Source organism: Aquarana catesbeiana, linkage group LG12, assembly GCF_042186555.1.
Source record: "Aquarana catesbeiana isolate 2022-GZ linkage group LG12, ASM4218655v1, whole genome shotgun sequence".
NCBI lineage: Eukaryota > Metazoa > Chordata > Amphibia > Anura > Ranidae > Aquarana > Aquarana catesbeiana.
The window spans coordinates 158818334-158844132 of record NC_133335.1 but is presented as its reverse complement, the minus strand read 5'-3'; the positions used below and the strand labels follow the sequence as shown (position 1 = coordinate 158844132).

The window sequence follows — 25799 nt, the reverse complement described above, 5'->3', positions numbered from 1 at the left end:
TGTATGTGCCATATTTGGTCATCCCCTTTGGAAGTGGAAGATTACTGTAGTAGCCATGGCTACTACAGGGATCCTCACCGTCTTCCAGGTCCTGAGCAGCGTGGATACCCTGCTGCTTAGTGAACACAGGAGGTCACTCATTCAGAGAACATTCTAGTTTTTCCCAATGAATACAAGGCATTCTCTGATTGGATATAATTTCCCTGCTTCCCCACCTCATCCAATCAGAGAACACTTTGCAGTAATGGAGAAAATTAAATTGTTCTCTAAATGGTGCATGTGCCAATCCAGCGACCTCCTGTGTTCACCATGCAGCAGGGCGGCCACTCGTATGTGACCTGGAAGACCACAAGGATTACTGTAGGCAGCAACTACAGTGATTTCCAGCCTCCACATCAGCTAGGTGTAGACTATACCAGCTAGGCATAGAATATGTATACTTACCTTGGTCCAAGCTGGATCGGTATAACTAATCATACCTGGAATTCCTTTTTATTCCCCCCCCATGTACTTTGATTGACCAAAATCTTTATCAGGGGTAACTTGGATTACAGGAGACATTTGGGGTTGGTAAAAAATAAACCTTCATACTCCATCGATGTGATGCTGCAGCTGTCCCCCGCGGGCTCTAAGCCCGAGCGGTCATGTGATCCCTCAGTTCTCAGTCAGCTTTGAGCAGAGAGCAGTGACTGTCAGTCTCCGCTCTCCGCTCCTCCATCACTCATTGGGCAGGGGAGGAGGCGAGCACAGCTGGCTCCGGTTCTGAGCGATGTGCTGGGAAGTGGAGACAGCTGTCAATCAGCCAGCTAGGCGCATCCTGGCAATATTGTTGATATTATTAATAATCAATACATAATGTGATATATTAAACACCAGTGAATAATGAATTCCAAGTCCATCAATATGTGAACAAATTCTAAATAAACTAAATAAACAGGTAATGCCCTGCTGAACCGAGTTGATGTGGAGCGACCCCTCACCATCCGAAGTTTGCTTGCTGTTCCCTGGAGTTGCCAACTCAATACATGCTTCCCTTGATCCTCTGTTATGGGGGATCATGGCATTTTGGTAAGAGCGCATTCCCGTTGATTGTGGTGGTGGATGTCACTCAACATTCGGAAACAGAATTTATTTAGAATTTGTTCACATATTGATGGACTTGGAATTCATTATTCACTGGTGTTTAATATGTCACATTATGTATTGATTATTAATAATGTTTATTATTCATTTATTCTTTGATGTTCTCATTATCAGCACTGGTTAATTATTTATTATTTGTATATATTTTTATCACATTTATATATCACTATTTGGAAATTGGTGCGACTTTTAACATTTTCCACCTAATAATGTATTGATGTTGTACACATTAGTTGCAACTTTCAATATGATGGATAGTTACAAACACTTGGCCATCGCTTTTTTAGTTTAGTTTTTTGGTTTTTAGCGCGTTTTTTTTTATATTTTTGTTCATTAATATTGTTGATATCCTTACAGAGCCTGGAGCAGCTCTGCCACATCAGCTGGTAGCGGGCAATACCCCGTTATTAGCTGATTCTGGGCCACCGAACAGCAAATGTAAGTGCACTCCTGTGACCCACAAGAGAAGTATGGCCAAAAAATCTTTGACCAAACTTCTCTTTTAATCAGTTAGACATATATTAACCACTTGCCACCCGCCATATAGCAATATGACGTAAGAAAAGTGGTCTAGTTATCCTGATCGGACTTCATATGACGTGATCGGGATAACAAGCTGGCGTGCACCCACGGGAGCATACAGTGCGGCGATTGGAGGTGCAGTGTGTCAGTCTGACACATCGCAACTCCGATCATGGTATGGAGCCTCTGACAAAGGCTTCTTACCATGTGATCAGCTGTGACCAATCACAGCTGGTCATCGCGTGAACCAGTAAGTGTCGGTAAACCTCTTTCCTCGGTTCACACTGACAGGGAGAGCTGATCGGCGGCTCTCCCTCTCAGAGGGGGGGTCTGCACTGATAAGCAGCACATTGATGATCAGTGCAGCCCCCATCAGAGGTGCCCATCAGCTGACAATCACTGGCCATCAGCTGCCAGCCTGTGCCCCATAAAGAACTCCTGTCAGTGCCCATAAATGTGCTAATCAGTGCCCATAAAAGTGCCAATTAGTACACCATCAGTAATGCCTGTCAGTGCCCTTCAGATGCCACTCAGTAATGTATGTCAGTAGCTCCTCATCGGTGCTGCCTATCCAGTGTCATCTATCAGTGCCCATCAGTGCCACCTATTAGTGACCATCAGTTTTTTTTTTTTTTTCAAAAATGTTGGTGTTTTTTTAGTTTGTTTAGCAAAAAAGGAAAACCCCAGTGGTGATCAAATACCACCAAAAGAAAGCTCTATTTGTGGGAAGAAAATGATAAAAATTTTGTTTGGGCACAGTGTTGCATGACCGCGCAATTGTCATTCAATATGTGACAGGGCTAAAAGCTGAAAATTGTCATGGGCAGGAAGGGGCGAAAGTGCCCGGTATTTAAGTGGTTAAGATTATTTAGAGCAACATTTTTCCCTGCATTAATATTAGCCACTGTAATGGTGGCCGCACGCAGTTTTATTATCCGGTTGATTGAATCTGCAAACAAACAAGTAGCCATAACTTTAGTCGATTTCACCTAAGTTTTAGATTGGATTCAATCAAACTGAATCAATCGACCAGAGTGGGAAATTATTGGTTGCTTTGCATCGATTGATGGCAATGAGATACTTTGTTCAAGAAAACAATTGTATTTTGATTGCTCAAATTATCAGATTATATGGTGGAAACAGAGATGTGATCAATAATTTATAATCGTAAGTTATGATCAAATCTTGGCTATTGACTGAAACCTATTTCGCCATGGGTGGCATATTGATTGCAAAAATTGCCAACTATAGGTCAATTATTCCTATCACTAGAGATTGATCAGAAAATATATCTATCATTTACTGAAGCATTTATGGCCACCATAGGGTAGATGGGACCAAAGTCGATTTTTTTTTTTTTGATTGGATAGAGGGGCAGATCCGCTGTCACTTGTAAGATCTGCTGGTCTATGGTTAGAAAAGCATCCCATGGCAGGCTGTGTGGACCCCCCTCCTCCATCCACCTCTGTAGACGGTGGAGGGTGACAGCTGTAATACTAATCTGTGTTGTTCTTTAGGCTGCTTGCAGCAGTTCCAATTTCAGAATGGGAGGGGCTCTTTTTTACCTCCCAGAATTAAAAACCTGAACAGATCCCAGCGCTCAGCAAACCAAGACTAGATCCGAGAAGGTGAACGGACATCACAGTAAGGACCCCATTTATTCTGATTTCATACACTGCCTTATAGGATGCCTCTGGGACACTTCTGCTTTCTTTCTGGGATCTTATATATTTTCTTATTTCATTCTGCAATGCCTATAATTATAATAATAAGTATTTAGGGGACCAGTCCATCATAGAATATTTCATACTCATACTATGTATGGGACATGGGGCTTACAGCCTAGACTCAGTCCCAGCAGGACGCTCGTCTTTTGGCTAGACGTTCCCGAGTCATGGTACGACTACGGCTCAGATAGGAAGCCTTTAAACACATTTGGAAACATTAGTTCATTAAGTCTACTTTGATCATTCCTTCTTGGCAAGCAGCATTCACTAATTTGCTATTTTGGCTGTTTTCATTGCATTACTAGGAAACGTATTACAGTGAATTGGGATTAGTTTGTAACCTTAAGAGACCATTTAGATTTGTGTGGTTTTGTGTAGCATTAGGTAAGCGCGTTTGTCATGCGTCAATGTGCGTTTATGTGCTGATGCTAAACTTCAACGCGTTTTTGAATTTCGAATTTGCAGTGGATAGGGTTAAGAGCCATTGACCAAGGATTGTAAATACCTGTAGCTAACGCATCAAACCGCATATGATATGCATTTTGGGATGCTGCAATTGACTTCTATGGGCCTATGCACTAAGGGAAAAAAAAGGGACATTTTTTTTTATTTTCATTATTTTTTGGGCTGAGATAGGAAAAAACATTATCTTTATTGTGGCAGACTACTAACACAGGCATTAAAATGCAACAGTGTAAATGGATCCTTAGTAATCTCAGTGTTAATAGATCCTTAGTAATCTCAGTGTTAATGGATCCTTAGTAATCTCAATGTAAAGGGATCCTTAGTAATCCCAATGTAAATGGATCCTTAGTAATCTCAACGTAAATGGATCCTTAGTAATCTCAGTGTTAATGGATCCTTAGTAATCTCAACGTAAATGGATCCTTAGTAATCTCAGTGTTAATGGATCCTTAGTAATCTCAGTGTAAATGGATCCTTAGTAATCTCAGTGTAAATGGATCCTTAGTAATCTCAGTGTAAATGGATCCTTAGTAATCTCAGTGTAAATGGATCCTTAGTAATCTCAGTGTAAATGGATCCTTAGTAATCTCAGTGTTAATGGATCCTTAGTAATCTCAGTGTTAATGGATCCTTAGTAATCTCAGTGTTAATGGATCCTTAGTAATCTCAGTGTTAATGGATCTTTAGTAATCTCAGTGTAAATGGATCCTTATTAATCTCAGCGTTAATGGATCCTTAGTAATCTCAGTATTAATGGATCCTTAGTAACCTCTGTGTTGTATACGTCCAATGACAAGCTCAGGAATTCTCACTGACCTGAGTCACCATTGGATCAGTGCAGATTATAGAACTACACCTGCTGGACCATACCAAGCTCTATCAGATAATGCTGGAACTTGTAGTTCAATGGACAGAATCAATGTGTGTTTTATACAGTAGAAGCTTAAATGTGATGGAGGACAGTAACTAAATAATGGTGTCAGATACATTATATCATAAAGCTGGGAAAGTAGGTTGAGTGCAGGCATGTACTGGCCATCAGGACTACAGGGAGTTTCCCGGTGGGCCGATGGCTTAGTGGGCCAGTTTCAGTGACAGCCTGTCAAAGTAATGGCTTTCTTGGTTCAGCCTCAACTTCACGCAGTGATGTGAGAAAGATGAGAAAAATACAGAGGAGAATAAGTGAAATAATAAAAGAGGTTAGTGAGGACTCCTTAAGGATGTTATGCTACTTATTTTTTTTTGCACAATTGCATATAGTTTATATACTGTTTTTGTGCTTGTTTGCACAATTAATGTGGGCCAGTCTGGATGAATTCCAGGGCCAAATTTTTATCCCAGTCCAGCCCTGGTTGAGTGGCTCTAGAATATCCAGCACCTCATCCCTGGTATTGAGAATTGATAATAGCAAGAGGATGGGATTATAGCGGTGCTTAAGTAAGCAAGTATACATATATGATAAAATATAAATCTTTATTGTTACATAAACTATAAACATAAAGGTAAGGTTCAATAAAATAATGAACAGAGCATATGCAAATTATTTTTTACTGGTCGCTGGTGTCCCATAGAAACAAAGACGGTCAAAGATAGATGTTATATCCCAACATGTTTCGCCAGTATTGGCTTCTTCAGGGTTTAATTTAGGACTTTAGGTCCTAAATAATCCCCTGATGAAGCTCAGTTGGTTGTTCTTTTTTTCTAGCTAAAAGGAGCACATAAGAGATACAAGACTCAATTCACAAAGCTTTAACATCCAGGATAAGGAGCTATATTTCAACCATGTGACTGTCATGTTCAAATCTCATTGGTCTCAGCTGAAAATAACTGTCACTTTTTTAAACTACCTTATCCTGGTGCTAAACCTCTGAATTAACAGTTACTTAAACCTGACATACACGGCTGGAATTCAAGCCATTGATAACCCTGTCAGCAGCCCTGGCTTGATAAATTTTGATTGATGAATTGCAGGAGCTAGGTGGAACATTGTTAGCTGAACAATCAGATGCAGTCATTGTTCATGTATTTAGACAGCTGTGGGTGCCGGTTGTCTGAATACAATGGCTGACAGGGAAGATCCTTCATCCTCAATGTTTAGTGTGGGTGGAGGAATCTTTCAGAAATTGTAGCATGTATGACTAGCTGAAATGTCTTCTGTTGGGCTTACGGGCTGAACCAAAGAAATCGAACAGATTCTTCTATCCATGGATGGTCAAATCTCCCACTGCTGCTATTGTATTGTGGCAGCTGGAACCAGTAGCTGTCAGAATACCCAAAAAGTAGCTGCATCTGATTGGCTGCAGTTACTCTTCAGCTGACATAATTCCATCCAGCTCCTTCATCCTTCACATCAAAGTTTGTCCAGCTGGGTGGTGCCGACAGGGCAACCCATAGATCATGTTTCAGAAGTTTCAATAGGAAACAATGTTATCAGTGTATGGCCAGCTTTAGGCTAACTATAGACAGGCAGATTTTGTCCATGAGAATGACACTTGTGCCCATGCTATGTAGTGCCAGGACCCACCACAAATTATCTTACCATTTACCTAACAGACGGATTTGTGCAATGAATACCTCCTTTAATAATCTCTATTATTTTGAGAAATATTGGCTCTATTACACAGAGGGTCATTATTATAGATTAGCCCTATACAGTCTAAATCACACCCAGGTCTCCCATTGGGCCATCCAAACACGGCCTTGATAAAATCATTTGTGAGCACAATATTAAAATATTAAAACATTGATTATCTCCTCCTAGGGTTGACCATGCACTATGCAATCCAATTGTACCCTCTCCCTAATGGCGGCCATACATGCTTAAATAAAAGATCCATTTATTTTCTGATCGATCCCTCCTGATAGTGGTAATTGATTGATAATTAACAACCCAATTGATCAGTATATGCCACACACAGGGAAGTGGAGTTCGACCAACAGTTGGAAGATCTGATCGTAAGTTATCAATCAACTCTCTATTTCAATCACGCAGTCTCATACTCTAATCAATCAAAATATGAGCAGAGGCATGTCTAAAGCATCTCAGTGCTGCCAAACAATATGATTGATAACTTTCTGCCATGGTTGATTGACTCAGTTTGATCAAATGTGATGTAAATTGAGTCTAAAGCTGGCCATATACCAGTAGAATTTCATTTGAAAATTGTCGTTTTAAGAACGTTCATGGGGTCGTTAGTGGACTCAAATTGGTCATTTTTGACCACAGTGACAGAAAATTTCAAGGAAATATTTTCTCAAATGAAGGAATTTTTGACAGTGAATGTGGTTTTCATACTGGAAAGTCCATTCATCCCAAAATCAAATATTAACAGCAAATGTTTTTTTAAGTATGTTTGACTACATTTGTCGTGTCATTGAAGGTTTTGATTTTTATACGACTCTTCATACATGAAAAACCTACTAGTGCATGACCAGCTTTAATCGATTGGAAGAGAAGTTATGGTTATTTAACTGTTTGCTGACTTGATTGTTTTGATTGAATCGATCACATAATAAAATGGAAGTGGGTATGGCCACCATTCGGTCCACCATCAATTATGTAGTACAAGGACCAGTCTGTCTGATTTGGTACTAATTGTTTAGGATTAACTTTGTTACAAAGTTTTGGAGATTAGGGAGATTGTGTAAGGTAGCCCTAGATGTATTCTAAGATGAATTCTTACCCATCGGGCCATTGCATCAGGTAAGTTATGGCTGTCCTAGCTGTAGAATTTAACAATTGTCTCGACTTCTGTGTCACTTCAATTGCTATTAATACCCATGCTGATAACGATGTGGAACATGTGCTGTGAGTGTGTATGAAGTCCAGATATAAGGGAATGCATGAGTGATGTATGGTTGTATGATGGTTATGGCTCATTCTCACCCCTGGATGACTGTCCTTGATTATAGTCCCTGCCATACCTCTGCTGGGCCCACCATTCTATTGAGTGATGATTGTATATATACTGCCATCGCTTAATGTATGTTAAACAATCAGCATCGTTGTGTATGATAAATAAGCCCTCTCTAGCCTGGAGACACTGCGCACTTCTGATCGGAGCCTTGGTCCCCTTATACACCAAGCCTGGGGGTAACAGAACATGACTGATGGCTTTCCATGGGAAAGGAGACACAGGAGAGAGTAATTGTTTCCTTGTGTTCCACACTCCCCGCGTACTTATATTTATGGGCATTGCAGGCGTTCATTGATGTTTTTCATGGTTTACTATAAAGGGATGTATTCTGATGTAAGCTGACAACTCTTTCTTGGTGGAGTTTAGGAGTCAGGACAATATACAGTTGGGTTGCCTTGTACTATGTTTGGTATGCTGACCCCTCAGACACTTTTAACACCCCAGCTGTCTCCTTCTTAGGTATATAGACAAAGGAGCTCTGTGAATAGCCTGCTGGGGTGTAGGAATTTTACAGACGCTACTGGAAACCTGCACTGCCATGGAAGCACTCATTTACATTATATACAGTGCTATACAAGGATTTTATAAAATAATCTTTGCTGTTTATCCTTATTTTATTGTTAGGCTCCATTCACACTAGCCTTACTCCAAAGTCGACTTTGGAGGCAAGACTTTGATGGGACTTTTGCTGCGACTTTGATCCAATTCTACACTCAATGGATCTAAGTCGTATCAAAAGTTGCACTGAAGTAGTGCAGGCAGCTTTTCAATGTTGCTGCTGATTTTCACCTTTGATCACCTTTTTTTTTTTTCCCAAATTCCAGCTCCTCTATGTACCAATATAGCATTAATGTACTTATTTTGCAAAAATAAAACAGCTTTCCATTAATTCTACACACGCTTACCTCACTCTCTTTATAACTGTTTAACTACTTGCCGACCAGCCGCCGTCGTTATACAGCAGCAGGTTGGCTCCCCTGCGCGAACCACTGTAGGTATACGACAGCTGCTTTAAGAGATATAGGGGGCGCGCGCCTGCCGCATGTTGTAGGAGCCGATGCGCGTGCCCAGCGGCCGCGATGTCTGCTGGGCACCCGCGATCGCTCCTGACAGAGACAGAATTGAGATCTGTCAATGTAAACAGACAGATCTCCGTTCTGTTAGGGGAGTAGAGAGTGATCTCTGTTCCTAGTAATTAGGAACAGCGATCGGTCTCCTCCCCCCAGTCAGTCCCATCCCTCCCACAGTTAGAACACACACTGAGGGAACACATTTAACCCCTTGATTGCCCCTAGTGTTAACCCCTTCCCTGCCAGTGACATTTATACAGTAATCAGTGGCTATTTTTAGCTCTGATCACTGTATAAATGACAATAGTCCCAAAATAGTGTCAAAATTGTCCGATCTGTCTGCCGCAATGTTGCAGTCCCGATTAAAAATCGCAGATCGCCGCCATTACTAGTTTAAAAAAAAATAATAAAAATGCCATAAATCTATCCCCTATTTTGTTGACGCTATAACTTTTACAATATATGCTTATTGCAAAAAAAATGTTACCAAAAATATGTAGAAGAATATATATCGGCCTAAACTAATGAAGAAATTATTTATTATAATTTTTCTTTTTGGGATATTTATTATAGCAAAAAGTAAAAAAAAATGTTTTAATTGTCGCTCTTTTTTTGTTTATATTGCAAAAAATAAAAACTGCAGAGGTGATCAAATACCACCAAAAGAAAGCTCTATTTGTGGAAAAACAAATTAAGGGAGTAAATCCTTTCCAGGGCTGAAGTGGTTAAACACACTGCTTGATTACTTCTGCCTTACTTCCTGGACAGACTTTAGGTCATGACACAGGAAGGAATTGACCAGCTGAGAGTAGATGATGCAGGGTGTGTGCTAATGAGATCAGCTGGTCAACTCCTTCCTGTGTCATGACCTATAGTCTGTCCAGGAAGTAAGGTAGAAGTAATCGAGCAGTGTGTTTAAACAGCTATGAAGAGAGTGAGGTAATCCGGTGTAGAATTAATGGAAAGCTGTTTTATTTTTGAAAAGAAATACATTAATGCTATAATAGTACATAGGGGAGCTGGAATTTAGAAAAAAAAGGTGAACAAAGGTGAACTTAGCCTTTAAGTCGCACCTATTTGAATTGGTGCCATCAAAAAGAGTTGGCTGTGACTTGACATGCGACTTTGATGACCAAATGAATGAAGCCTTAAAATAGTATTCAACCCTTAGCATTAAAAACTGTAGTACTGTAAAATAAACACCCGTGAAATATGTATTAAAGTGGTTGTATAGCCTTTTGTTACATTTTTACCCACAGGTAAGCCTTATGGTTTAGGAGATATTCACTTTGCATGCAGCCGCTGACGTCAGCGGCGCCTGTGCTGTGAAGGTCTGGCAGACGCTGCCGGAAAGAAGACTCCCGCGCATGCACGGGATTGATGTCATCGCAGCTCCAGCAACTCACAACGCCGGAGCCGCGAACCCAGAAGGCACGCCGAGGGTAACATGTCAGCTCCCTCGGCGGTGACCGAGATCAGATGCCGACGCCTCGTTCTAAGGTAAGTATTTATTTCATAATGAGCGGTGCATACTAGCTCATTATGCCTTTGCTTTACATTTAAAAACAATATATATATATATATATATATATATATATATATAATATATATAATTTTTTTTTTTTTGTGCGGGTATACAACCGCTTTAAAACTCTTACCCCAGCTCTCGCAGCTTACAACTTTCAGTGCTTCTGGTTCCTGCTTTCTTAGACCGCTTACACAGTACTGATGTTTGAGCGTCTGCTTTTTTGGACATTATTTCAGGCGTTTGTTTTCCTAGGGAAAATTCATTATTATTTATGCTTATGTACACGTACCAGCACAAAATACTGATTTTTCTATTTTTTTTTGTTATGCAGCGCTTGTTTATGTGCCTGTGTGTACAGGAACATTGTAAACAATGGGCTGCATTCTAGATCAGTAAAAAAAAAAAATTCTGTGCTGAGTTTTCAAGCTGTAGTGTGCAAGAGGCCTTAGTGCTGGTTCCCTGAACATCTGGAGTTAACAGTGCAGTCTGGAGTCAGTCTGTTAGTTTGGAGAGGGGAGCAGGGAGGAGGAAGGAGAAGCAGGGGAGTACCTTACTATCCTGACTATGGGGCTGTGTGTTTCTATTGATGCACACAGTGTATTGAGACATAACTCTTGTGCCTGCATGCAAGGGTGGCCCCACAGAATACTGCAAGAGAAAAAGGGAAGCCCTGAAACAGAAAAACTGGGGCAGCGGTGATGGGATCATCTTTAACTGAAACATAGACAAGGATTAAAAGGTAAAGAAGCTGAATAAATCAGCTTCTTTACCTTTTAAGTGCTTAAAAAACTAAGAGTTTAACATCACTTTAAAGCTGAAGTTTAGGTATAGTACCTTGGACCAATGTTTGTATGTGAGTGCGATACCTGTGGCATCCCCGTGGAAGTTGACAATCCCTGTGGAAGGCACCACTACTCCAGTGATCTCTGCCAGCTTCCATGTCCTGTGCCGAGCAGCTGTCTCTGATTGGTGCCCCTGTGCCGACTGAGCGCCCTCCAGTGCTCACAGTGCAGTAGGGCAGCTTCTCAGAACAAAGCTAGCAGAGAGCAGTGTAGTAGCAGTGTCTACAACTTTGATTTCCAGCTTTTAGAGGGATCTCACAGGTATGAAACATATATACTTACATTGGTCCAAGCTGGATCAAAAATGTAAAAATTGTTGTACATAACTTCAGCTGTAACTCAAAGTCCCCTCTGTTGCCCTCAACCTCCTCCAAATCTCCAATTCCTTTTTTTTTTTTTGCTGCTGCACCGGCTCTCTGTGGTCCTACTGTATGTAGGAGTTTAACCACCCTCTCACTAACCCCTAAGAGATGAATATGGACTATGGAATTTGTAGTGTGCATAGAGCAGTACACATGACCACAACTAATGCATAGTTGCCAACTGTCCCGGATTTCCCGGGACATTCCCGGGATTTAGACTCCATTCCCGATTTTGTTGTTTCCCAGTAAATGTCCCGAGAAATCCCGTTCTTCACAGATTTTCGCCGCCGCTAGAGGTCCGCCATTTTTAAGAAGACCAGGAAGATGGCTAGATGGAGCTAGACGGAGCTCCTGCGTCGCCGCCCACCCTCCACCCCGCTCCGCCTCGCCCCGCCTACCCCCCGCCCCACTGCCAGTCTGTTATGGAAAGGGGCGGGGGTTCTAGCCATGCGGCCGGCGGAGGGAAACAGTATCCTCCTACTAGGACACCTGAGGTAGGGGGGGCGCACCGCATGGGGAATCTAATGTAAGGGGGGCTCCACTAGGGACACCTGATGTGAGGGGGGCTCCACTGGGGACACCTGATGTGAGGGGGGCTCCACTGGGGACACCTGATGTGAGGGGGGGCTCCACTGGGGACTCCTGATGTGAGGGGGGCTCCAATGGGGACTCCTGGTGTGAGGGGGGCTCTGCTGGGGACTCCTGATGTGAGGGGGGCTCCGCTGGAGACTCCTGATGTGGGGGGGCTCTGCTGGGGACTCCTGATGTGAGGGGGGGCTCCGCTGGGGACTCCTGGTGTGAGGGGGGGGCTCCGCTGGGGACTCCTGATGTGAGGGGGGCTCCGCTGGGGACTCCTGATGTGAGGGGGGCTCCGCTGGGGAATCCTGATGTGAGGGGGGCTCCGCTGGGGACTCCTGGTGTGTGGGGGGCTCCGCTGGGGACTCCTGGTGTGAGGGGGGGCTCCGCTGGGGACTCCTGGTGTGAGGGGGGCTCCGCTGGGGACTCCTGGTGTGAGGGGGGGCTCCGCTGGGGACTCCTGGTGTGAGGGGGGGCTCCGCTGGGGACTCCTGGTGTGAGGGGGGGCTCCGCTGGGGACTCCTGGTGTGAGGGGGGGCTCCGCTGGGGACTCCTGGTGTGAGGGGGGGCTCCGCTGGGGACATTTGATGTAAGGTGGGGCTCCGCTGAGGACATCTGATGTAAGGGGGGCTCTGCTGGGGGCACCTGATGCAAGGACGGACTCCGCCGGGGGCACCTGATGCAAGGACGGACTCTGCTGGGACATCTGACGCAAGGACGGATGGCTGGTGGCAGGCGACGTGGCAGGTGACACGCTCGGGGATCCCACTGATTCAGCATTATGGTGAGTTGAATGATTTAATTTTATATTACAATGTAATAATAGAAATAATGCACTTCAATCATCCTGACACCATAACAACCATGGTGCCGGGATGATTGAAGTGCTAACACCAGGTGTTTGGAGTATCTTTATCTGCTGATTGTTAAACTTTCTAGAATACACATATTTCCATTGTTGTGTAGGATCTGAGGCTGCTGTCCCTCCATCCCTCTCCCCCCTTTCCCTCTCCATCCCTCACCATGCCTCCACCCCCTTTGAGCCACGCACATTTAAGACACGCCCACTATGTCGCGTAAACCACGCCCATTTTTCGCCGAGGCGCGCTTTTTGCTTTTCTCCTTTGTCACGCCCACAAATGCATGCCCCACCCCATAATTAAAACAAGTCTCCGCCTACAGCCAAAAAAGTGTCCCTAAAAATTTTTTTTCAATGTTGGCAACTATGCTAATGTGCACTGCTTGTTCCAAACAAATGGAAGTGAGAGGGGAAAGCAAAGGTTTGGAAGCTCACAGAAAACAATAAAAGGAGCCAGGAAAACACAATAAGAAACAATTTCATGAAAAATAGATTACAGGGCCATTGTGTAGTGGACATATATGAGTTATTTTTGGACAATAAGGCTATTTTTTATTACAGGTACTTATATATTGCCGTCAATTTACGCAGTGCTTTACATATATAGTGTACATTCACATCAGTCCCTGCCTTCAAGGTGCTTGCAATCTAATTTCCCTAACTCATACACATACTAGGACCAATTTAGATAGGAGCCAATTAACCTACTAGCATGTCCCTGGAGTGTGGGAGGAAACCAGAGTAACCGGAGGAAACCCACGCAGGCAGAAGGAGAACATGCAAACACCAGGCAGGTAGTGTCGTGGTTGTGATTCAAACTGGCAACCCTAGTGCTGCTAGGTGGAAGTGCTAACCACTTAGCCAGTTTAGTGTCACTTTAACCGCTTGCCGCCCGCTGGCTGTCATATGACGGCCAGGCAGCGCAGCTCTCGTTCTGGGAGGGCGTCATATGACGCCCTCGCCTTTCCTGCCCACCAGGGGGCACGCGCGCGCCCGCCGTGTCACTGGGCACCCAATGCACGTGCACGGCGGCCGTGATGTCCGCCGGGCACCCGCGATTGCCCGGTAACACGACAAGACTGTGGATCTGTGTATGTAAACACACAGATCCACGTCCTGTCAGAGAGGAGAGGAGACCGATGTGTGTTCTCAGTATAGAGCAACACCGATTGGTCTCCTCCCCTTGTGAGTCCCCTCTCCCTTCAGTTAGAAACACTCCCTAGGAACATAATTAACCCCTCGATCAACCCCTAGTGTTAACCCCTTCCCTGCCAGTCACATTTATACAGTAATCGGTGCATTTTATAGCACGGATCTCTGTATACATGTGAATGGTCCCAAAAATGTGTCACGTGTCCGATATGTCCGCCACAATATCGCAGTCACGATAAAAATCGCAGATCGGCGCCATTACTATTAAAAAAAAATTATAAAAATGCTATAAATCTATCCCCTATTTTGTAGAAGCTATACATTTTTGCGCAAATCAATCAATATACGCTTATTGCGATTTTTTTTTTTTTTTTACCAAAAATATGTAGAAGAATACATATTGGTCTAAACTGAGAAAAAATTTGTTTAAAAAAAAAAATTGGATATTTATTATAGCAAAAAGTAAAAAATATTGTGTTTTTTTTCAAACTTGTCACTCTTTTGTTTATAGCGCAAAAAATAAAAACCACAGAGGTGATCAAATACCACCAAAAGAAAGCTCTATTTGTGGGAAAAAAATGATAAAAAATTCATATGGGTACAGTGTTGCATGACCACGCAATTGTCATTCAAAATGTGACAGCGCTGAAAGCTGAAAAATGGCCTGGGCAGGAAGGGGGTGAAAGTGCCCTGTATTGAGATGGTTAATCAAACTACACATATAAAATCTATGTAGTGAAACATACAGCATTCTTAGTACTTGCCTGCCTCCTCCTGGCACAGTTTGCCCAGCCTCTCTGCTCCGTTCCCAAGGCAGGATGGAAACAGTGACACCATTAAAAAAAAGAAAGTAATCAGATAGCTAATTCTTTGCCAGCTTCTCGATGATTCCATGCACCATACAGTACATTACGTTACACTCATCTGTATTTAAGTAACCACCACCCTTCCCCCTTGAAATCTCGCAAGATCTCAGATGAAGACTTTTATTTTTTTTTTTTTAATCGGATGGCTGTAATATTGTACGGCACATGCGCCACACATTTCTAAAAAAGAAAGGGGTTATTTCTCCCTATCCCCCCCCCCCCAAAGATCTTGGTAGATATCACTCATCTACTAAATTCCCATTAGCAGGAGTCTCCAAACACTGCTAATCATTTCATAAATGCCCTGTCATAAATAGATGTATACATTCTAGTGAGTGGTACACATCTCCCAGACTGGGGAATGATATACACTGATATATTAGAAAATGCTAATCGGTTAGATTAGTTTGACACCGAACATACCTATGCTGCAATGTCCATCGAGTGAATGGATCACATTTGATCTTCTAGGCCAAGGATCAACAACCCTTGGACCATGGACTGGTACCAGTCTATGGCTTGTTCATAACCAGAACGCACAGGAGGTGAGCGGCAACCATGGTCCGTGACAGTCCTGTCCGGACCACAGCAGTGCCACTTACAGTGGGAACGGAAAGTGATCAGACCCTCTTAAATTTTTCACTCTTTGTTATATTGCAGCCATTTGCTAAAATCATTTAAGTTCATTTTTTTTCCTCATTAATGTACACACAGCTTCCCATATTGACAGAAAAACACAGAATTGTTGACATTTTTGCAGATTTATTAAAAAAGAAAAACTGAAATATCACATGGTCCTAAGTATTCAGACCCTTTGCTGTGACACTCATATATTTAACTCAGGTGCTGTCCATTTCTTCTGATCATCCTTGAGATGGTTCTACACCTTCATTTGAGTCCAGCTGTGTTTGACTATACTGATTGGACTTGATTAGGAAAGCCACACACCTGTCTATATAAGACCTTACAGCTCACAGTGCATGTCAGAGCAAATGAGAATCATGAGGTCAAAGGAACTGCCTGAACAGCTCAGAGACAGAATTGTGGCAAGGCACAGATCTGGCCAAGGTTACAAAAAATTCTGCTGCACTTAAGGTTCCTAAGAGCACAGTGGCCTCCATAATCCTTAAATGGAAGAAGTTTGGGACGACCAGAACCCTTCCTAGAGCAGGCCGTCCGGCCAAACTGAGCTATCGGGGGAGAAGAGCCTTGGTGAGAGAGGTAAAGAAGAACCCAAAGATCACTGTGGCTGAGCTCCAGAGATGCAGTTGGGAGATGGGAGAAAGTTGTAGAAAGTCAACCATCACTGCAACCCTCCACCAGTCGAGGCTTTATGGCAGAGTGGCCTGACAGAAGCCTCTCCTCAGTGCAAGACACATGAAAGCCTGCATGGAGTTTGCTAAAAGACACCTGAAGGACTCCAAGATGATGAGAAATAGGATTCTCTGGTCTGATGAGACCAAGATAGAACTTTTTGGCCTTAATTCTAAGCGGTATGTGTGAAGAAAAACAGGCACTGCTCATCACCTGTCCAATACAGTCCCAACAGTGAAGTATGGTGGTGGCAGCATCATGCTGTGGGGGTGTTTGTCAGCTGCAGGGACAGGACGACTGGTTGCAATCGAGGGAAAGATGAATGCGGCCAAGTACAGTGATATGGATGAAAACCTTCTCCAGAGTGCTCAGGACCTCAGACTAGGCCGAAGGTTTATCTTCCAACAAGACAATGGCCCTAAGCACACAGCTAAAATAACGAAGGGGTGGCTTCACAACAACTCTGTGACTGTTCTTGAATGGCCCAGCCAGAGCCCTGACTTAAACCCAATTGAGGATCTCTGAAGAGACCTAAAAATGCCTGTCCACCAACGTTTACCATCCAACCTGACAGAACTGGAGAGGATGTGCTAGGAGGAATGGCAGAGGATCCCCAAATCCAGGTGTGAAAAACTTGTTGCATCTTTCCCAAAAAAGACTCATGGCTGTATTAGATCAAAGGGGTGCTTCTACTAAATACTGAGCAGAGGGTCTGAATACTTAGGATCATGTGATATTTCAGTTTTTCCTTTTTAATAAATCTGCAAAAATGTCAACAATTGTGTGTTTTTCTGTCAATATGGGGTGCTGTGTGTACATTAATGAGGAAAAAAGTGAACTTAAATGATTTTAGCAAATGGCTGCAATATAACAAAGAGCGAAAAATTTAAGGGGGTCTGAATACTTTCCGTCCCCACTCTAGGTGGCACTCCCAGGTCTCCCACCCCACTGACAATGTCATCCTTTCAGCAGCGCAGGGGGGAGGAGGAGCTGCAGATTGGGGTAGAGAGCGGGGGTCTTTTCATATTAATAAGCAGGTAATCACCCTCTTGTTAAATGATAAATTGGGCAGCTTATCTGCAGCTCCTCCCTCCTGCTGCCTTGCTGATAAGATGACATTGTCAGCGGGAGACCCAGGAGAGGACACACAGGCTGAGAACTGCCTCTGCCCTGCTGAAGGTAGGACTTTGCAACGGATGCATAGGCTTGAAAGAGGGCACTGTGATGTAAGAAAGGAAAGAGGGGTGGGGCATGACTGCGAGGGGCACTGTAATGGGGGGCTGTGATTGCTAGGGGCACTGTAATGTAAAGGGGACTACACTATAATCATTACAGTGTCCCTTTACAGTGCAGTCCCCTTTACATCACAGTGCCCCTTTACAGTACAGTCCCTTATGTAAGGGGGACTGCACTGTAAAGGGGCACTGTGACGTAACAGGGACTTCACTGTAAAGGGGCACTGTGATCTAATTGGGACTGCACTGTAAAGGGGCACTGTGATGTAATTGGGACTGCACTGTAAAGGGGCACTGTGATGTAAAGGAGACTGCACTGTAAAGGGGCACTGTGATGTAAAGGGGACTGCACTGTAAAGGGGCACTGTGATGTAATTGGGACTGCACTGTAAAGGGGCACTGTGATGTAAAGGAGACTGCACTGTAAAGGGGCACTGTGATGTAAAGGGGACTGCATTGTAAAGGGGCACTGTGATGTAATTGGGACTGCACTGTAAAGGGGCACTGCGATGTAATTGGGACTGCACTGTAAAGGGGCACTGTGATGTAAAGGGGACTGCACTGTAAAGGGGCACTGTGATGTAAAGGGGACTGCACTGTAAAGGGGCACTGTGATGTAAAGGAGACTGCACTGTAAAGGGCAAATAGAGAGCCATGTGTGGGACCAGCTGTTCTGAGAGTTTTTTATAATAGATATTAGTGAGACCATCTGGTCCTGGTGACTTATGGAGTGATAGCAGTTTGATGGTATCGCTGATCTCTTCACAAGTAATGGGTTGGTCCATTAAATCTCTTTGTGCTTCCTCAATAGAGGGGATAGGTAGGCCCCCTAAAAATTCCTTAACAGAAGAAGAAGCGGCCTCCCGGGGCTGTCCATATAGGTCGGCATAGAAATTATGAAATTCTTGAAGAATTTTTTGAGGATTTTGAGAAATGTGACCTCCTGAAAGTCTGATTTTGGGCAATGCCGAGTGAGTATATCTAGGAGTGAGCTTGTGTGCCAGCAAAGATCTTGGGCGATCACGCTAAGTAAAGAACCTATGACTGGACCGGCGTAGTTGCTTCTCAGCTTTTGTGGTGAGGCAAATGTTGAGCTCCAAACGGGCTTATTCAAGTTTAGTTAATAGGTCAGGGGATGGGGACTTTTTGTGTTGAGTGGCTAAAGCTTCGTATTCCCTAGTTTTAGCATAAATCAACTCGTCTCGTGCTTTTTTAAGCCTGGAAGACAGCTGAATAAGGAATCCTCTGACGGACGCTTTATGTGCTGCCCAATTGATTGCGGGGGTGGTATCTTTATTAATTTCAAAATAAGTCTTCAAGTGGGTAGAAACCTCAAGACAGTAAGATTCATTACTGAGGAGAAATTCATTTAGATGCCAATGTGATTTGGCTATTTTAGTTGTCAAGTCTGAGAGCTGTAACATTATAGGATCATGGTCCGACCATGGGGTAGAAATTATTTTGGCTGAGCGTAACTTAGACCTCTTTCACACCGAGGGCGTTTTGCAGGCGCTATAGCGTTAAAAATAGCACCTGCAATCCGCCCTCAAACAGCTGCAGCATTGTCTCCAGTGTGAAAGCCCGAGGGCTTTCACACCGAAGCGCTGCGCTGGCAGGACAGGAAAAAAAGTCCTGCCAGCAGCTTCTTTCGAACGGTGAAGGAGCAGTGTGTTTACCGCTCCTCCACCGCTGCTCCCCATTGAAATCAATGGGGCAGCACTGGGATACCGCCGGCAAAATGCCGCTATTGCAGCGCATTGCGAGCGGTTTTAACCCTTTCTCGGCCGAAATGCGCCGCTAATCCGACGGTAAAACGCCACTAAAAATAAGGGCTGAAAGGGCTCTTAGGTAGAAGTCCTGAGAGGAGAAAAACATGATCAATACGAGAGTATTTATTATGAGCTCTCAAAAAATGAGAATAATCTTTAGAGGTGGGGTTGGCTTCCCTCCAGGCATCTACAAGATCATAGTGATATAGTAACTGAGCAAATTTACGACTTTGCTTGGAAGGGGATCTTAAAGAAGCCATGTGAGATTTGTCCATTATAAGGTCTAAGGCCAATTGGAATCACCCGCTAATACAACATCCCCTTCAAATTCAGGGGCTAACATTTGTAGTAGTGCCCAAAAGAATGCTGTTTGATTCGTATTAGGGGCATAATAAACCAAAAAGGTCACCAAATTTTCTCCCAGGTAGCTCTTAACTAGGAGGTAACTGCCTTCCCGTTCTTTAATGACTTTCGTTTCAGTAAATGAGAGCCGTCTAGATAAACAGAGAGCCACCCCCAGGGAAGAAAGTGTGTCTCCTGCAAGGCTATAATATCAGCACCCATAGATCGGTAATACGTGATGGCTTTAATTCAATTGGAAGGTGATCCTAGGCCCTGAACGTTGTGAGAGAGTATTCAGATAGTACTTGCTACCTTAGACATGAGAAATAAGCAGTGTAAATATCAATTTTTGAACTTACCCCTCCATCTGAAATTCGAGAAATCCAGGGGGACCGGTTGAGACTCTGGGTGACCCTCAGGAAGGAAAAGTAAAAGGGGTTAAAGTAAGAGCAGAGAAAAAGAAGGAAAGGGAGAAAATGTTCAGGCCAGGAACCTCCCGGCTCTGTACAGAACATCATATAAGTGCGAGGTACTACTAGCATACAATAACCTCTAAACCAATATCCCAGAATCAGAATTCTGGGTGTGAAGGAGTCTTCTCCAAGACTAAGTAATGGAAAGAGTCCTTCAAGTAGGGAGAGTGCATAGACACTTCCTGGCACTAACGTGTATTATGAAAATGAAATGGCCATTTGCTCCCTAAATAGGGACAACTTTAGTAGCAATGGTAAACTCAGAAAACGTAGTTATATGTCAATCAATACTAAAATGTCCGGTTTTAGTATAAAAACAGAACCTGGACAACCGACAGCCTTAAATAAGGTGCATTAGGAACTAACAGATCTCCCCTCCCCCCAATAACAGGAAGGGGGGGGGGGAGTTCAGGAAATAAATTCAGTGGCTAATGTCCATAGGTGGACCACTGAGAAGCCACTGCCAGGGAGAAAATATAAAAATAAAAATGAAACTAAAAGGATAAATAGATATTAAATCTTCAGGTCACTCGACGGGAGGTCATCGATTTCTTCGTCATCTGAGGAGACCAGAGAGGAGAGAGCGGGGGAGGAGGGTCACTGGATCTTTGCTGGTTCCGCGAGGATGGGCTGTGCGTGATAAAACCCAGTTTCAAAAGGATATGTTCGCCATCAGGAAAAGTCGAAAAGGAATATGATTTGCCATTGTAAGTAAATTGGAGCCGAAAAGGAAATAGTTACATCTATAGCGAATATTCCTGTCGATCAAGGGTGAAAGTAGAGGCTTGAAGGATCTTCATTTTTGAATAGTGGCCTGGGAGATGTCCGCAAACACTTGAATTTTATAACCATTAATTTCAAGATCTGGGTGGTCTCTAGCATAGCGCATGACTGCTTCTTTGATTTTGAAAAAATGGGGCTTCACAATCACATCTTTGGGTGGCCCTTCGGGTCTCGGGGGGATAAGAGCCCTGTGTATACAATCTATCTCCATATGGATTTCATCGATGTCTGGTACTGCAGATTGCATAAGAGCATGGGCGATGGAGGTAATATCTCTTTCCGTTTCTGGGAGACCTCGGATACGAAAATTGTAGCGCCGGACAAGATTTTCAAGATCATCGATTTTCATATAGGCTTCTTCCAGGCGGTCTTGTAAGTCAGTGATCATATTGGAATTTTGGGACACTCTGTGGACAGGGTCATCTACCTTCGATTCAATGCTCTCCAGACGGTTCCCTAGCTCCTGAAAATCCTGTTTTATTTCAGATGACAATTTATCTGTAGCTTTTGATAATTTCCTCTGTAGTAAATCAGCAAAACGGGCAATCAATATTGGATCCCCTGAGTATTGTGGCTGAATGGTAGGGAGTCGTGAGAATCAGCAGAGCAATCCAGATTAGGTTCCTGGCTTCTTGATTGGCTAAGAATGATATCTGCCATTTCTTTATCAATGGCTGAGGAAGCACAGTAATCATGGCCAGGGGACTGAGTCTGTGAGGGAGACTTGGCAGGGCTTATTGATATGCAGGGATTAGTCATAATCTCACCTGCAGCTGGGGAGGTTGTGGGGAAGTCTGTACCTTGGTCTCCCAATCCAGGTGGCTGTAGCTTTGCCCTCCGCTGTGAATGTTGTGCAGGTCTGCCTCCTCCGGAGCTCAGAGACATGTGGGAGCTAGTGTCGGTCGCCATCTTGCCTCCTCTGCCTGCTGACCGAGTCGGGTTGCGGTAGCCTCCCTGGGACCTTCCCGTTTGCCGAAAGGACATGAGGCAGGCTGGTTGTCCCCTCAGGGAGTAGCTCGAGTGAGTGATCCGGACTGGTGTGTTGCGGGGCCGCTGTATCTAGCTATCAGTGCCGGGAGTGGGCGGTGTGGCTCAGGGAGACATCCACCTCGGCCGTCCGTGCATGCGCTCTCCCTTTTTTTTAGTGTATCTATCTAAATCTGCTAGTACATATAACACTTCCCTCCCCCCATACTGACAATGCTGCTGTCCATAAGTGCCCCCTGTGCTCCTTCATCCAGAGTGGGGGCACTCTAATACAGGAGGCATGTTACTGGCTAGATCACCAGGTGAATACGGCTTAAGAATAAAGTTTTATTACACTGCTTTAATAAAATGCTATTTTAAAAGCATTAAGCTGAATCCCTGAGTGTACCAAATCAGAAATGAAAGAATCCTTGCCTGTGTGAGGGCTACCACAATTTAAATCTCACATACTGTCAGATTCCTGTTTGGGAGTGACAGCTAGTGTCAGACATTTTGTGCGTGTTTCTACTAAAACATGTGGTGACTACTGTTTGTGTGTTTGTAAAGGGTTATCTGCAAATTTAACCTGCCTCAATGATGATTACTCTTAAGTAGAGTTGGGCGAATGGTTCAGGTCAAGCAAAAGTTTGGCCCGAAGATCGTCTGTTCAGCAAATCCCCGAATTTGCACAATGTTCAACGGATGTTCACTCCACTGAACGCCCTGCAATGCACTGCGTGCTGCATATTGCATTCTGAGCCCTGACTGGGCAAAGTTTTACCAAATCTGAGTGCAATAAATAGCAAGTTGTTAAGGAGCAGGCCTTGAAGCCGGCCGCAGTGTCCTTAACTGATATATCATCAGCTGTCAATGGGCTTCCCCCTCTGACAGCTGGTTAAAAAAAAACATTGCCAGCAATTAAAAAGCGGCACTTTTGGTCTTGTATGGGTTTTAAAGGGAACCCCCAAAATCCATACCAGACCCTTATCCGAGCACGCAACCTGGCAGGTGAGAAAAGGGGGGAACGGGCGCGTGCCCCCCCAAACCATACCAGGCCACATGCCCTCAACATGGGGGGGGGGGGGGGTGCACTTCATCCCCACAACCCTAGGCTATGGTTGTGGGGGTCTGTGGGCAGGGGGCTTTAACGGAATCTGGATAGCCCCCTTTTAACAAGGGGGCCCCCAGATCCTGCCCCCCCCAGTTAGACAGTTTGTGACAATTCCTTTATTTAAAAAATAAAAAACAGTGTTCCCCGATGTAGATCCATACTCAATCATGATGCCACCGCCGGACCCGAAAAATACCCCAAAAAAAGCACTCCGCTGTCACTGCCGACCCGAAATGGAGAAAAAAAACGCTCCGCTGTCAACTAAGGCAAACCGCTGAATGCCTGGCTTGCCATTTGACAGTTCTTATATAGGTAAGGCGTGGGGCCACCTGGCAACGTCACCTGGTGGCACCACCTCCTCATGACGTCACGGATTGGTGCATGCTGGGTCGGTGATGTCACGAATGGGGCGGTGCCACCAGCTGAAGCCGCCAGGTGGTCCCACCCTTACCTATATAAGAACTGTCAAATGGCAAGCCGGGCATTCAGCGGTTTGCCTTAGTTGACAGCGGAGCGTTTTTTTTCTCCATTTCGGGTCGGCAGTGGCAGCAGGAGTCGTGATTTACAATGGATCTACATGGGGGGGGGGACACTGTGTTTTTTATTTTTTTAATAAATGAATTGTCAAAAACTGTCTCTGTGTTTTTATTACTTTTTGGTGAATGGGTAGGGGTACTATGTACCCATACTTATTCACATAGGGGAGCGATAATTTTAAGCTCTCGAGCCTGAGAGCGAGTGTCCTGGCAAAAGCTGGGATGGGTGGGGAAAACAGGAAAGGGTTACCAATATAACAGTATAGAAATATAAACATATGTGTGGCATACCACATGAATAAACATAGATGTCAAATAGTTATGCAGCAATAACTCTCGGTGGAGCTGCTGGTTTAAGCGGGCTTGTTACCTTCACTCTCAATACCTCTGTTTCACCGTCACCAGGTCTAGGGTTCCGTTGAGTTTACCTCTGGACGTTATAAGCACCAAACACTTGAGTAGGTTTTCCATTGCTTTAATAAAATGAACTAGGGAAGTAGCAGGAAAGAGGTAGTAGGAAAGCTGCAGGGATGCTCAAAAACCTTTCTGTTGTATTTCTTCAGAACATTCTTTGTAATTGAACACTTGCAATTGAATAGTCCCCCTTTCGTAGGATTTATTAAAACCCGTACGATCCTCTGCCACAGGATGTATTGGTTTGTGATGAATGTCAGATACAGTACTTGAACCTTTAAGCCAACCTGGCAGTACTATACTGTAAGATTACTTCGGAATGCGTCCTCCAACCGAGTCACCAGGCCCCTCTCCAGACCAGCACTCTGCATGATCCTTCCATGACAGGTCCTCCCCTGGGATCTTCTCGGTTGTCCAGCTTCTTCACTCAGGATAGACAGCTCAGGACCATTCCTCCGCTGCTGTGGTAGGCCCCAGACAGGCTTCTGGGCCCACCCACACGCCGCAGCGACGCGAGCCTCCGGAACGGAGGACCACGAGGTGGTATTTCTAGTGCATACCTGTCGGCCAGGAGGGCCAGCAGGTGGCTGAAAACGAACCCTAAAACATGGCGTCTGTCCCATAAATACCCTCTCCCAGAATGCAACTCGGAGGACCACCTCCACCGAGTTATCTCCGGGACAGAGGAGCACTCATTCGCTTCAACACGTTGCTTTTCCAACACCTGCCGATGGTGACAACGACACCCACCGGCACAATGTGGAACTGCATGCAATGTCAGCCAAGCTGGAACAGAGGCAAATCTAACTTCCTATAATAAGCAACCCACTAAATTTACCTATCAGCGGTAGATAAAAATCTACCAGCGCTACAGTTATATAAAAAAGTATGATAAGTAATATAGGACAATAAAGTATAAAAAATATCTATGTACAATTTTAAAGGCAGGCCTAAGCAAGAACCTTGATTCCTTACTATTTATTTAAAATATATGTACAGTAATAATATGGAAATAGGTTAGTGTTGACGGCAGGTTAGATCCCTTTCAGAAAATATATAATGTTTGGGGGGTTTAACTAATCTTAAGGCCTAAAAGTATTTTTTTGACATGTGCAAAAAATGCAAAATACTGCTCTGATAATGAAAAGGCTTGAAGCAAACTAATATGAATATGCAGAGTAAAGTAGCATGGTTTTCTTTAGCATTGCTGAGCTTTCATTTACACCCTTCCACTCCATTAAGTCTTCAAAAGCAAGAAGACACCAAGTACTTCTGAGTATGAAGGAGCATGTGACTCACTCCATGTGAAGAGCACTAGTGCTTAGTGATTGGCCATAGTGGCGGGGGGAGTCCCCAGCCTTGTGTAAGCTCTGACTTTTTTACTTTGCTCCTGGGAGGAGCAGTAGCGTCTCCAGCTTTCATATTTAGGGGGGGCACATGGGGAGACAGGGACAAAAGTAGGGGGCAACTATAAAATGCATATCTCTATCTATCTATCTATCTATCTATCTATCTATCTATCTCTATCTATATATCCTGGGGCCCTTTACTACAATCCCACAACGGGCCCTTTCACATGTTCTGCAGTGAGCTCCCTTCCTACTATATCTGTATGAATGAATGAATGAATGATTTGTAAAGCGCTGCACATGCGAACTGAATCGCCTCAAGGCGCTAGATGTGTTCTCTGTTGTCAGCTTCTTAGAAGAGGAAGGTCTTGAGTTTTTTCCTGAAGGCCTGATGGTTTTCTTCCATGCGGGTGTAAGTCGGAAGAGCGTTCCATAGCCGAGGTCCTTGGACTGCGAATCTTCGTTCTCCTTTTGCTTT

General features: G+C 44.1%; 1 protein-coding gene across 1 annotated transcript in view; it reads left to right on the top strand.

Moving 5' to 3' along the window:
• Nucleotides 1–3183: 3183 nt before the first annotated feature.
• The window catches only part of MATN4 (matrilin 4), a 162941-nt gene continuing 140325 nt past the window's right edge, over nucleotides 3184–25799 (top strand). Inside the window, exon 1 of the mRNA XM_073606123.1 lies at nucleotides 3184–3309. The gene's annotated coding sequence lies outside the window, so the exon portion shown is untranslated. The remainder of the gene's footprint in view (nucleotides 3310–25799) is intronic.